Consider the following 13360-nt stretch of genomic DNA (forward strand, 5'->3'; position numbering starts at 1 on the left):
GAATGCAAACATACATGACCATACTTATACCATCGTCAAGTCTAATGAGTAACATCATCAAATACTCATTTCATCAAAATCATCATCATCATCAACACATGTTTATATATATATTCATCATTCAATCACAATCACATCATTAATCATTAAATTTATTATTTCACAAGATTCGTTTAGCTCGAAACGGCACACGAAACGGACAAACGGTTCAAAAGTTATGAACTTTACAAAATACATCATTTTTCAAAAACCATCAGTGGTAATCGGTTACCCAAAGGCCAGTAACCGGTTACCTTGACTCACGAAATACATCCCTCTGTTTTTTGTATGGGTAATCAGTTATTCTGCTTTCAGTAATCAATTACCGGCTCCCAGAAAGCAATCTTTCTCCTTTTTCACTGCAGTAATCGGTTACCCTGCCCCTAGTAACCGGTTACTGCGCACCTGCAACCCCAAATTCTGCAGAAAACAGCATTCTACACATTCAAAACTCATTCAAATCATACCAGTACGAACTTAAGGAAATGGAATGCACATACAACACGGAATACACATCATAATACACCAATTACACATCAATTGAAGCCATGACAACACAAACATCATATATTCAAACAACAAGATCAATTATCATACAATTTGACTCAATCCCTAAATCTATCATATGACTCAATCGACCCGAATTCTAAATCTATTCAGTACTATCAACCCCTAACCCGATAATAGATGCTAATCAGATAAGTCCCCCCTTACCTTAGCCAAATTCTTGAATGGGTCTTCTTCCTCTTTGGTTCTCTTTCACGTTCTTCAGCTCCTCTTCTCACAACTTCTTTTTCACGTTCTAATTTCTTTCTCCTCTTTTCCTTATTTTATGAAAACACAAAAAAACTTAGTAATGGGCTCTTTCACATTACACCCCCCAACTGCTAACTTCACGAATGGCCCAACACTACATTTTATTATTTCTTTCCACATAATTCCAATAAAATGCTAATTTAAATTAATTAATTTAAAACTTAATTAAATAAGAAATTTTGGGATGTTACAACTCTCCCCCACTAAAAGAGTTTTCGTCCTCGAAAACATACCTCAAGCAAAGAGTTCCGGATAGGAATCTTTCATCTGGCTTTCCAACTCCCAGGTGACATTCCCATCAGCCGGTCCTCCCCAAGCTACTCTGACCAAAGCTATTTCCTTGCCACGCAACTGTTTCAGTTTCGGATCTTCAATCCTCACATGTAAAGTTTCAACGGTTAAGTTATCTTTCACTTGTACATCATCTACTTGGATCACATGGGATGGATCCGCAACGTACTTCCTCAACTGAGATACATGAAATACGTCATGCAAAATTGCAAGCATCGGCGGCAAAGCTATACGATAAGCTACTTCTCCCACTTTTTCAGAAATATGAAACGGTTTAATAAAACACAGAGTCAACTTCTTTGACTTCAAAGCTCGACCAATACTCGTCATAGGAGTAACTCTCATAAACACATGATCTCCCTCTTGAAACTCAAGTGTTTTCCTCCTTTTGTCATGATAACTCTTCTGACGACTCTGAGAAGCTTTCATCTTCTCTTGAATCGTCTTAATCTTCTCTGTAGTCTGTTGTACAATTTCCGGTCCGATCACAACACTCTCACTAGATTCATACCAACATAACGGAGTTTGACATCTTCTACCATACAACGCCTCAAACGGAGCCATACCAATATTCGAATGAAAACTGTTGTTGTAGGTGAACTCAATCAAAGGCAGATAACTATCCCAAGTACCTCCTTTCTCTAACACAGAAGCGCGCAACAAATCCTCTAATGACTGAATCGTCCTCTTAGTCTATCCATCCATCTGCGGATGATAAGCAGAACTCAATCTCATCTTAGTACCCAAAGCCTTCTGCAAACCTTCCCAAAACCTCGACGTAAACCTCAGGTCTCTGTCAGACACGATACTCGAAGGAATACCATGTAGGCTAAATATTTTCTCAATGTATAATTGAGCCAACTTTTCCATCGAATAATCCATTCTCACTGGTATAAAATGTGCAGAATTTGTCAACCTCTCTACAACAACCTAGATAGCTTCACAATTCTTAACCGTTCTCGGCAAACCAGAAACAAAATCCATTGATATACTATCCCACTTCCACTCAAGAATAAACATCGGTTGCATAAGCCCAGATGGCTTCAGATGCTCAACTTTTGACTTCTGACACGTCTGTGATACCCTAAAATTTGCCCTCTTATATTCAATCAAAGGTTCCTCAATTGCCCAAGAGCACTCAGTGTTCTATCAGACAAAGCTCCTCCTAATCCAGGATCTCTGTAATACGGTGAACTGACTTTATTTAAAATGTACGGTAAGCAAGAGTCGCCACTGACTTTTATTTTATCCAATTTAAAGAAAGGCTAAAAGAACAGAAAAAGACCTTTTAAAAAGATTTTGAGTTCGGGGGGTAAATTATACAAAGGGAAGGTGTAAACCACCCTTTGTATCCATGGTTATCCATGGGCTCTTAATTGCGTAGCTCACTTTGTTTTCAAAATGTTTGAATTGTTTGAAAAGTAGTGTGTGAATAGTAAAAACTTTGTTTAAGGACTTTAGCTTGTAAATAAGCATAGCCTTGTTTGAAAGTATTTGAAAATAAGTGGGAAAAAGAGTTTCGAATTTGAATTTGAAAAAGAGAAAACAATTAAAAAAGCAATTACCCTTAAGTTATAAAATTTGTTCTTTTAGCTTTTCAGGGTGAAAGGGTCTATCCATACCATGAGCGGAAGGATATAATAGTCATTAAATTTTTTAGGCATCATGCGAGGATACCTTAGCAATTGGGACAATCATTATATTTTACCGAGGCAACCTCGAGGGACTAGATGATTTTCAATCTCTTTAGGCAACCTTGCTTTAGGTATCCTAGGAATCGAGGGACTTGATTATTATTTAGTATAATTAGAGGCAATAGAATCATAAGGCAACAGGCAACAAGAGGGGTTACCCTAAAGGTGCGTGTGTGGCACAATCAAGTGGTTAACTTCGATTACATTTATCTTGTAATTAGTGATATAAGTTATTTAGCAGGCTTGTACTCCCTAAGATTACTAACCACGCAGAAAATAAAACAGTTAAAATCCTACACTATTACAATAAACACCTGCGGGGATGGGGGAAATTAAAAGGCGAAAAATAAAACCTAACCTATTACAATAAAACCCTTATAGGGTAACAGAAAAATAAAGGCAGAAAATAAGAGAGAACAATAATTAATTTACACATCTTCAGCCTTGATCTCCCTCGAACCTTCGATTGACTCTAAACAACTGAGAATTAAACGTACAATAATAGGGGTGAGTGTAGGAGGAATTCTTTGGCATTGAAAATAAACCCTAATTTAACCTATAAGGCAAAAATTAAAAGGTAAAATAACATTTAAATAAGAAAAAAATTAGAACTTAGGTTTTTGATTGGCATGGCGAGTAGCTGAAGAATCTTGGTTAATCCTGAAAATTAGCCACGAAGAAGAGAAATGTTAGTGCATTATAGATCATACCCCTAATTGACTAAAAAATCTACAAACCCTAATTGATTACTTACTTAAAAGCAGATGTGAAAAACAATTATTGTAAAAAATGATTATTTTAATATTACGAAAAAAACGAGCTTTTGATTAAATAAAATAAATATTTATATGAAATTATTATGAGGAGAAAGAAAAATTTAAATGAAATAAATTAAAAAGAAATAAGATAAGAAGAAATAAATAACAAGGTATATATAATTAAAAATAAAAACAAAATAAATAATAAAATAAAAAAAATAGTAAGGGACTTAGCTCTGGATCTTGTGTTGCATGCTGGTGAAGGTTCATGGTGGTCCTTCGTAACCAGGTACGTTGGATCCATTGGGAAACTGATCAGATGGCTGCTGTAGTGAGAGTGCACCATGGGCGTTTGAAGGATGAACATACTGGATCTGTAAGCAAATTGAGTGATAAAAATAATTGTCACTGCCCAGTCTCGAACCCAGGACATTGAGATTTAATTGGAAACGCGCTGGCCAGTCATGCTACAGATTCAATTTGTTAAGGGAATAATACAAACAAAATAAATATAAAACCCATGGTCAATTTGACCGAAGTCAAAGTGTGGACCAAGTGGGCCTCTGGCTTCTGACGCAAGCTAATGAAAACTGGAGAGAGGAGACGCATTGGTTGACTATCCAAACAAAGCATCATGCATGGAAACAAGTGGTTTTCTCCACTATTCATCTTCTTTCCCACATTTTGCTGCGGATTTAGCTTGAGAATTTGTTGCGGATTTTCTTGCGAAAGATGCTTCGAATGCTAAAATCTGCACAAATCAATGTTAACAAGAACAAATAGAACCCAGATCCACTAATTAGCATGTTACGAATTCAATGGTGACATTTTTAGGCCCTGAAAATCACTACACTTTAGAAACCGAGCCAGTATGAGTTGTATGCCCTAACCATGGCCCCTCGCCTTATGGGCCTTAAAGCTCACAACCAGGGGTTCTAATCTCTTCTAAAACATGCCCTGAACTCAATCAAATGATTAGTATTCATGTAAACATACTAAATGACGAGATAAAAAATTTCAGATATATGCATGGAGTTCATGATCATGGTATACGATTTATGAACGTGATTAGTGCTTAAAAATTACCTCCACCTACCTTATACCTTAACAGGAATCAAATGGTGTGAGTGAGAGGCTCTGAATCTTGCTGAAGACCAACTTCTTTCATGCCCTAGTTTGAAAACCTTTTTTGTGAGTTTTTGTGGCTGCTTGATGCTAGGGTTCTTCTCAATTTTTCGTCCTCTTGTCCATGTGATATTTGTGTCCTTATATAATAGGTTAAATTAGGGTAAAAATTGGGCTTGGATCTTGAGTTTTTTATCACTTGGAAATTTGAAGAAATATGATATTATTCTTTCTAATTTTGCCACAATCTTGTCAATATCCCTTGTGCACGAAATTGGATGTGAATCATGATGAATATTTGATTGGATTTGTAAGGAAATTAAGGCCAAATCATATTCCTTCCAAAATCTTTTGATTACTTGACTTTTATCACCTTTTAAATGATAAAAAATTCAAATAAAAATCAAATTTTCTTCAATAATTCGTGGGAACTGGATTTGATTTTTTTGGTAACCTGAAGATCAAGATTGGATCATAAAAATTTGGGCCCATTTGCAAATAAATCCATTTTGAAGCTTTTTACTTCACATTTTTTCTCTTAAAATTGTCCAACTTTGACAAGGCATATCTCCCTCAATTTTTAAGATATGGAAGAGTTCTAGGACTTTTTGGAAACTTCAGGATGTCTTCTACAAGTCACTTTAGAAGCTTTTTTCCATTTGAGGATTTTATCTTGATGATATTGGCTTTGACAAAAAACTGCTTTTGGTTGACTTTCAAAAAAGACCTATAATCTTTTGATCCATATCTCTCAAATGAAGCATTTTTGGACTTGGCTTGTTATAGACAAAATTGTAGAGAATTCAATTTCCTTCAAAATGAGCTTTGGATGGAAAATTTCTGATGTTCCATGTGAAAGTTATGGCTGGTCAAAGTTTAGTTGACTTTCTTCTAAAAAACCCTAATTTAGAAACTTTGAGTTTTGTTGATTTCTGAACTTTCCTTGATGAGTTATGATCAATCCTTGATCAAATGATGAATGATACTTCAAAATAAGGTTGTTGACAAAAAATCAAGAGTTTTGACTATACTTTGACCACAGTTGACTTTTAGGTCAAACTAGTCGACTATTGACTTTTTGAGTAACTGAGTGACCAATCCTTTGAATTGAGGCCTGAATTTTGTCATGGAGATAATTTGAAACATCATAAGCCATATGAGATGCATTGGGGCCTTTGATCCATTGATTTTCTTCAGAAAAACACAAACCCTAGTTCCTTGAGCCATTGTTTAGGAGAGGTGTCTTTGAGCCTTGAACTTTAATATGAGTTTGATTTAAGAGAAATAAGATGGGCAAATTTTGGGGTATGACAGCTGCCCCTGTTCAATCTTCTTAAACCTGAAGATGTAGAGTGGTTTGTATGCCAGTCGGTATCAGAAGGTGGAAGAGGATTGAATACTAGAATACCCAGGAAATTTGCCCTTGCCGAGATAGGGACTTTTTGTAGGAGATGGACTTAAAGATGCCATCCAAGCAGAGTATTGTCGGAGATGGGCTCAAAGATGCCATCCAGATGTTGAGAGACTTGATTGAGATTGGCTTAAAGATACCATCCAGCTTGATAGACGTGAGAGTCAGAATACGTCGTACGTTAGATCGTATCTGAAGGATATACTTAGGATGAGTCGTACGTTATACTGGAGGATGTACTTAGGATGATTCGTACGTTAGACTGAAGGATGGTTCGTGCGTTAGACTGGATCCAATTTGCATCGGTAGATGTCTGGAAAGCTGTGCGTTAGGCTGAAGGATGGGTCGTGCGTTAGACCAGATCCAATTTGCATCGGCAGATGTTTGGAAATCTGTGTGTTAGGCTGAAGGATGGGTTGTGCGTTAGACCGGATCCAATTGCATCGGTAGATGTCTGGAAGGCCGTGCGTTAGGCTTTTCCTTTGAATGGATTTAAGATTTGGATTATTGCGTTGATCATCTTTGTAATGTACCTGTAAGATAATATTCACTTGGTAACAATGTCAGTTTTATGCAATGTTTATGATGCATGTAATGAATGAGATGGAGTTCTCAAAATAAATGGGGAACTTTGTATGTTATGTATGAATTATAATTGTGTACAATGTATGAATATGTATGTGATGTATATGATATATATGATGTATGACTGATTCTGTTTGGAGTGTTCTGAGAAAATAAATCTCTGTATTGTTGTGATTTTGATGTTTGATCTTGTTTTGAAGATATACAACTGGGGATTTTATGATTTCTGCTTGGGGATAGCCATTTGAATGATTGATCTTGAATGTACCCTGACTAGGGATAAGAGAGATGAATAGCCCTGTTTGGAGAAGAGGAAGGAGTCGGGGAATCGGCAGTGTCGAAGTTGTAAAACTCCGTTGAGGAACTAAGTCTTTGTTGGGACGGGAGCATTTGAAGGTATCTTCTTAATGATTACTCTGTGGGGATATGATCCTGTGAAACCGGATTTGTGGGAAGGCATGGATGTCTTGAACGTTGCCCCAGTATTATAGTAACTTGCCATTCCTAGATTTGTAATGATTGGGCCACACCAATGAGTGTTGATCGAAGTGTTGAACATGCCTTGCATAGCTTTGCCCCAGCTATTGGGGAATTTGAAGAGATTCGCCTCGCGAGGACCTTATGAGATGTGTACTACGGGGGACATGCCCCTAGTACTTAGTATGATGCCCCTGACGGATCGGGAAGTAGCTTCAACCCCACTTGGATGCGTGCCCCTGTTTGGCATTCTTGAGAGATTCTCGGAATCTTGACTTGATTGCCCCAGATTGATCGGGCAAAACGTGCCATGCCCCTTGTATACGTAGGAGACATTGCTTCTTGGAGTAATCTTTGTTGGTCGGGATAACTTTGAGTCATTAGTCATACCCTGTGCGAATTCTTTCTGTTGCTAACATTTGAAATTATGTAGCAGAATATGTTTAATAATGAATTCATGAGATGCAATGCATAAGTCTGTCTTGAGTTTTTGAAAAACATTAAAACAGGAGATGTAAAAGCGTGATGTTTATAAAAACGTGATGTTTGTAAAAACAGGATATCAACTCAGCATTTATGGCAAATCTTAAGGAGTCAGGATACCTTTTTGGTGACAGTATGCTTTCGAACTAACCATGCTTCAGTTAGGACTTTCAAAGGTTGTAATGTGGCTTGGTTCACGGTTTAAGAAACAAAGGATAACGGCTCAAAATGTATTTGTACCCATCCCAACTTCGTGATGCTCTTCGATCCTATGCTCAGTTAACTTTGTGTTAAAGCCGTAACATTGACATTTTGATGATGGTTAAAGTATCAGAGGTTTAATTTGGACAAGCAGTCATCCTTTGCTGTAATACTTTCTTTTTGTCGAGGATATGTAGTGACCTCTTTTGAGATGTTTCCTTTTGTCGAGGATTTTTAGTAACCTCCTTTTTGGCTTTGTTATCCCTAACTTTTGCCTGAACTGTTTATTTTGAGATTACAGTCAGCGGGATGTTCCAAATTTTGATAAGTCTCCTTCATAGGTTTTGAATTAATAGCTTTTTTCTTTTGATAGATGTTGACTTCCTGACTTAGTGGTTACGGGAACCCATCACTATTTGTGTAAACACCGGCTAGTATAATTGAGTTAACTGAGTAACTACCCTGCCCCAGTGTAATACGGTGAACTGACTTTATTTGAAATGTGCGGTTAAGCAAGAGTCGCCACCGACTTTTATTTTATCCAAATATCAGAAAGGCTAAAAGAACAGGAAAAACCTTTTAAATAAAAACTGTGTTCGGGGGGTAATTATACAAAGGGAAGGTGTAAGGCACCCTTTGCATCCATGGTTTTCCATGGGCTCTTAATTGCTTTGCTCTTTTTTGTTCAGAAATGTAGAAGAAGTGAATACGGACTTTAGCTCGTAAATGAGCGTAGCCATATCGAAGTTTTTTAAGAAAAGGGTAGAAAAAGAAATTTAAACCAGAGCATGCAATTAAGGGCAAATTACCTTGATATTTGTAAAAAAGATTCTTTTAGCCTTTCAGGGTGAAAGGGTCTGTCCATGCCATAAGAGGGAAGGAAGCCTTTCATTTGGAGGTTGAAGGGTCGTCGCAATATCGTTCGCCATAAGACTGTCCCGTGCCATAGAGAGGCAGGTAGTCTAAGGGAAGGATCAGAATAGCCTTTCGTTAGGCAACCAGAGGACACCTCAGCCTTTCGTAGGCAACTTCCGAGGGACGAGATCATATTAGTGTATCGAAGGCAGCATCATTAGGGACTTATGATCTTTGCATTAATCGAGGCAACATGGCTGAGGTATCCTCGTATTCGAGGGACATGGCTATTCTGCAAAAAAACACAAGGCAACAGGCAACAGGCAACATAAGGGGTTACCAAAAAGTGTGCGTGGGTGCAACAATCACGTGATTAATTCAGAAATTATCTTATAATTAGTTATTCTAAATTGATTAACAGGCTTGCACTCCCTAGGATTACTAACCACACAATAATATGGGGAAGGGAAAAAAAAACCAGCGGATTCACAGTGCAATAGGGTTTGGCATAAGTAATAATAATAAGAAAATAAAAAGATTAATTTCAGGGTTACCGAATATTCGAGCTCTGACTGGTTGACCAACCCTAAAAATTGGAAAAGGAAAAATAAAGGCGAAGGGGTGAGTGCATTATCAATTCACTGACAATTAAAGCTAACCCTAATTAAATAAAAAGGCAAAAAGAAAATAAAAACATGGAAAAGACTTAGCTTTTGATTTGATCTGATATTGTTGGCAGTCTCGGGGTTAACCCTGAAAAATTGGCAAAGCAAAGGCAGACAGAAAAAAGAAGGTGAGTGTAGGCGGAGTTCATTATATTTGAAGGCAAACCCTGATTTTAAATAAAATGACAAATATTTAAATAAGGGTGAAATTGGGACTTAGCTTTGTAGTAGGCGTAGCGCGTAGTCGGAAGGTATCTGAAAATAACCCAGAAAAGAAATACACAAAGAAATATTTTTTCAGTGAAGGGAGTGATCTTCGTAAACCCTGATTAGGGCACAAGTTAACCATGGTTAATAGAATAAATAACATTAATTAATTATTGGGTTTTTTAACCTAACTAATTAAATCGACAAAAATAGGTTTTCGATTAAATTATCTAACCTAAAAAACTAACATAATTGAATTAATTGAAAACAAACAATTATTATTTAATAATAAAAATATAAAAATAACATTATTAATAATTAAGTCAAATTAATTATAAAATAAATATTTTTGAAGAAAACAAATAATTATTATTTTATATAAAAAAAACTATTTTTGAGAATAAGTAAAAACATAAAAATTAGAAATTATAACAAAATAATATAAAAAAAATAGGGAATAAAAGGAGTTTATATAATTAAAATAAAAAAAATTAAAGAAAACACTTAGCTGGATCTGGTGTGGTTAAACCTTGAAGGACTATGGTGGACATGCGCATTCAGAGGCGTCAGATCCAGGCTTGATGAGATCTTACGGCTCAGAGTGTGGCTGCACATGAAGCTTTGTTGTTGCGGTGTACTGGATCTGCGTAATAAACAAGTTAGAAAAAGTAACAAAATAATTGTGACACCCCCAGAAATCGAGCTCGCGTCTTGAGGGATGAGAGAACTAGAGGTAAGCTCTCCACAACTTGGCCATTGTTATTTGCTGATAATAACAATCACTCTATTAATATATATTTTAAAAGAAGCATGAGTTAAGATTAAAAAAAATGGAACGCGCGCCATTGCCCTTCGTCTTCTTCCTCGTTATTTTTCAAAAACTCATAGGCCTTAGGCAACGTTTTATGTGCGTGGCTGTAGCTTTTCCATCCTAAAACCTGCCAATCATAATCAAAACAAACCAACTAACATTCCAGATTAATTATAGAATGCCCCACGAATGCAACGGAGCCATCGATTTGGCCTGCAAATGCCTCTATATAAAAACCCCATTCAAGAAACGTTGAACCTCAATAATGGCATGTCGTCATGCTTGCCTCAAAGCTTCAATTAAAACACTCAGTCAACATCAGAACATCAATATCAATACGAGTATAGGGTCAAATCGAATTGAAATCGCTCCCATGCATGAAACCGAAAGTAAGGAAATAAAGAGTGAAAGGCTACAAAACCAGAGTTGCGATTTTGCGATTTAGGGTGCCTGGCTCGCTCGTGAATGGCTGAACTGCATCAGAATAATCCAAGAAACCTGTAGGAATGCTTTGTATGGCCTGAAACGATCCACAATCTTGACTGCAAATCCTTCCTTCCCCACGGTTTCTCAGCTCTTGGTCTCGGGTTCTCTGCAGTCTCTCCTCTTTGTTTGTCACCTGCAAAACAAAAATCAAACAGGTATACAAAGAATTGTATGTGAGAATGAATACTGTATGTCAGTTAACTTGAGAAGATTTTCTGGTATTATTTTCTGAGAGCAAATATAAGGGTTAGTGAAATTGTTAGTTTGGTGGCAGACTGTTACGTGTGGGAGAAAGAGTTAATTGTTAGTTTATATATAATATAATGTGCAAAATTAGAGCTAAAGCTAGAAAAGGTAAAAATAATTAAATTAGAATTTTAATTGAAAATTATTGAAATTGATAAAAAAAAATGTTGAAATTGATTGAAAAATATTTTTTATTTCCTAAGATAGTTAATGTGCTAGAAATATCAACAAACTATATTAAAGCTTTCTTTTTTTGTTTTATGATTATTTTGTTGATTTTTTAGTTAAAAAATGCAAAAAATTAAAAATTGACTATTTAAAAAAATATATTTAATTAATTCCGAAAATTAAAATAAAAATAATTTTTTTTGTGATTTTTTAATATAAATAAAACAAAATTAAAACTATGGTTAGAAACAAATAAAAGGAAAAAATGTTAAAAGTGAGATTCGAACTCGGGACCTCTCGCTCTTGTACCTTTTAACCTCAAATCCTTACCCACTGTGCTATGTCACTTCATCGAAATAAAATGACATTTGCGATTATATGAGGGCAAATTTTGGGGTATGACACCTAGGTTATGATCAAGGGTTTTAATTTGTACAAGAAAGAAACTTCTACTCCTTAGGCTCAAAGGGGTTGACAAGGGATTAACATCCTTATATCTCCACTGTTTAGGAAATGAAACAATGCCTGTACATCGTCAGCATAGCCTGTTCAAAAGCATAGTGTATGAGGTCGCGGTATCATTTTCATCATCATCCCTTAAAAGGCATACAGCTTTAGCAGGAGTCGAGTATCACAAAACGTATGCAAAGTAAAGACGCAATTTAAAATGAGTGATAGTGAAATGATTTGTTCAAGACAAACATATGCAATGCACTGATGATGATTATTAAAACAGATAATGTCTATCATGAGTCAAATGTTTAAACAAACAAAAAAGAAACTTACAAATGAAAGTAGATCTAATGATCAAAAAGTTCGTCCGTCTAGACGTCAGTCAGTCTTGTCATGACTAGGCATAGGAGCAGTGATCATCCCAGGAGTTTTTTTTTGATTTCCCCATCATCGATCAGATCTCGATTCTTATTCGTCAATGTTCATCAATTGTTAGTGTCTTGTCCAGGATTGTTGAAATGGTATGCGCATCTCGCATTGGGTTGTATTGAGGAGAGGAAGTGTTGGTATTCTTAGGGGGATCCTTTAAAGTAATCAACTCTATCTTCAACAAGTATTGTAATGCCTGAGCCAGTGACATATTGATCTTTATGAATTAACGCTTAGGCGTGTCAGGATTGCGTTGTTGTTGTGGAACTGCCCCAATAGATAGGTTGCGCTCATTACGACCTTTCGGGTTGCGTACAGTATCAGCCATATGAGGTTCCTCAGGTGAGTTTAAGTCAATGATCTTGTCGTCAATTAAATCCTGAATCCTATGCTTCAACGGTCTACAATCCTTTACATCATGATCAGGATTATTCGAATAATAAGCACATCTCGCATTATAATTGTACCCAGGAATAGGAGTACCTTCAATTCTTCTTGCCCCTTGGCTGAGTTCAGCATCAAAGTTTGGGATCGGATGTTCTGAGCCTGAAGGTGCTTGACTGATTGCTCGAAATCCAATTGTGCTAAAGTAAAAAGCAAGAGAGGATAAGATACCTGTTGTGAGAAACCTGCTATGCGATGTTATGAATGCAAATGCAATGCTTTCAAGGATCTTTAAAGAATTTAGTTTGCGACATTAGAAAATGATTGGTCACAGCTTCGTCGTGTGAAGAATCTTGGCTTTCGTCTTTGACGTCCCTTTTTTTTGGGAATCAAGCTCACCATATCAAGTGGGTCATAGCCTCTGATTCGGGATACTTCTGAATTTAAAGGTACGTGGCTAGAGGAAAATAAATCCTATTGCCCCTTGATAGGTACAATGTCTTTGAATTGGAAGGCATGCGGCCAAAGGAAAATAAATCCTTTTGCCCCTTGATAGGTACGGTGTCTTTGATTTGGAAGACAAATGGCCAGAAGAAAGTAAATCCTCTTTCCCCTAGATAGGAATTCTGTCCTTGATAAGAGCACCTGAAATTGCGCGCCCTAAATCCCTAAGATCCTTAAAAGGGTTAGTTAACATGTGTTATGATGTCATGATGTCATGATGTCATGCGAATGCAATACAATAGGTAAAGCATAAGGTAACAAGGATGAATGTC

This window comes from Vicia villosa, linkage group LG6 (genome assembly GCF_029867415.1).
Source record: "Vicia villosa cultivar HV-30 ecotype Madison, WI linkage group LG6, Vvil1.0, whole genome shotgun sequence".
Lineage (NCBI taxonomy): Eukaryota > Viridiplantae > Streptophyta > Magnoliopsida > Fabales > Fabaceae > Vicia > Vicia villosa.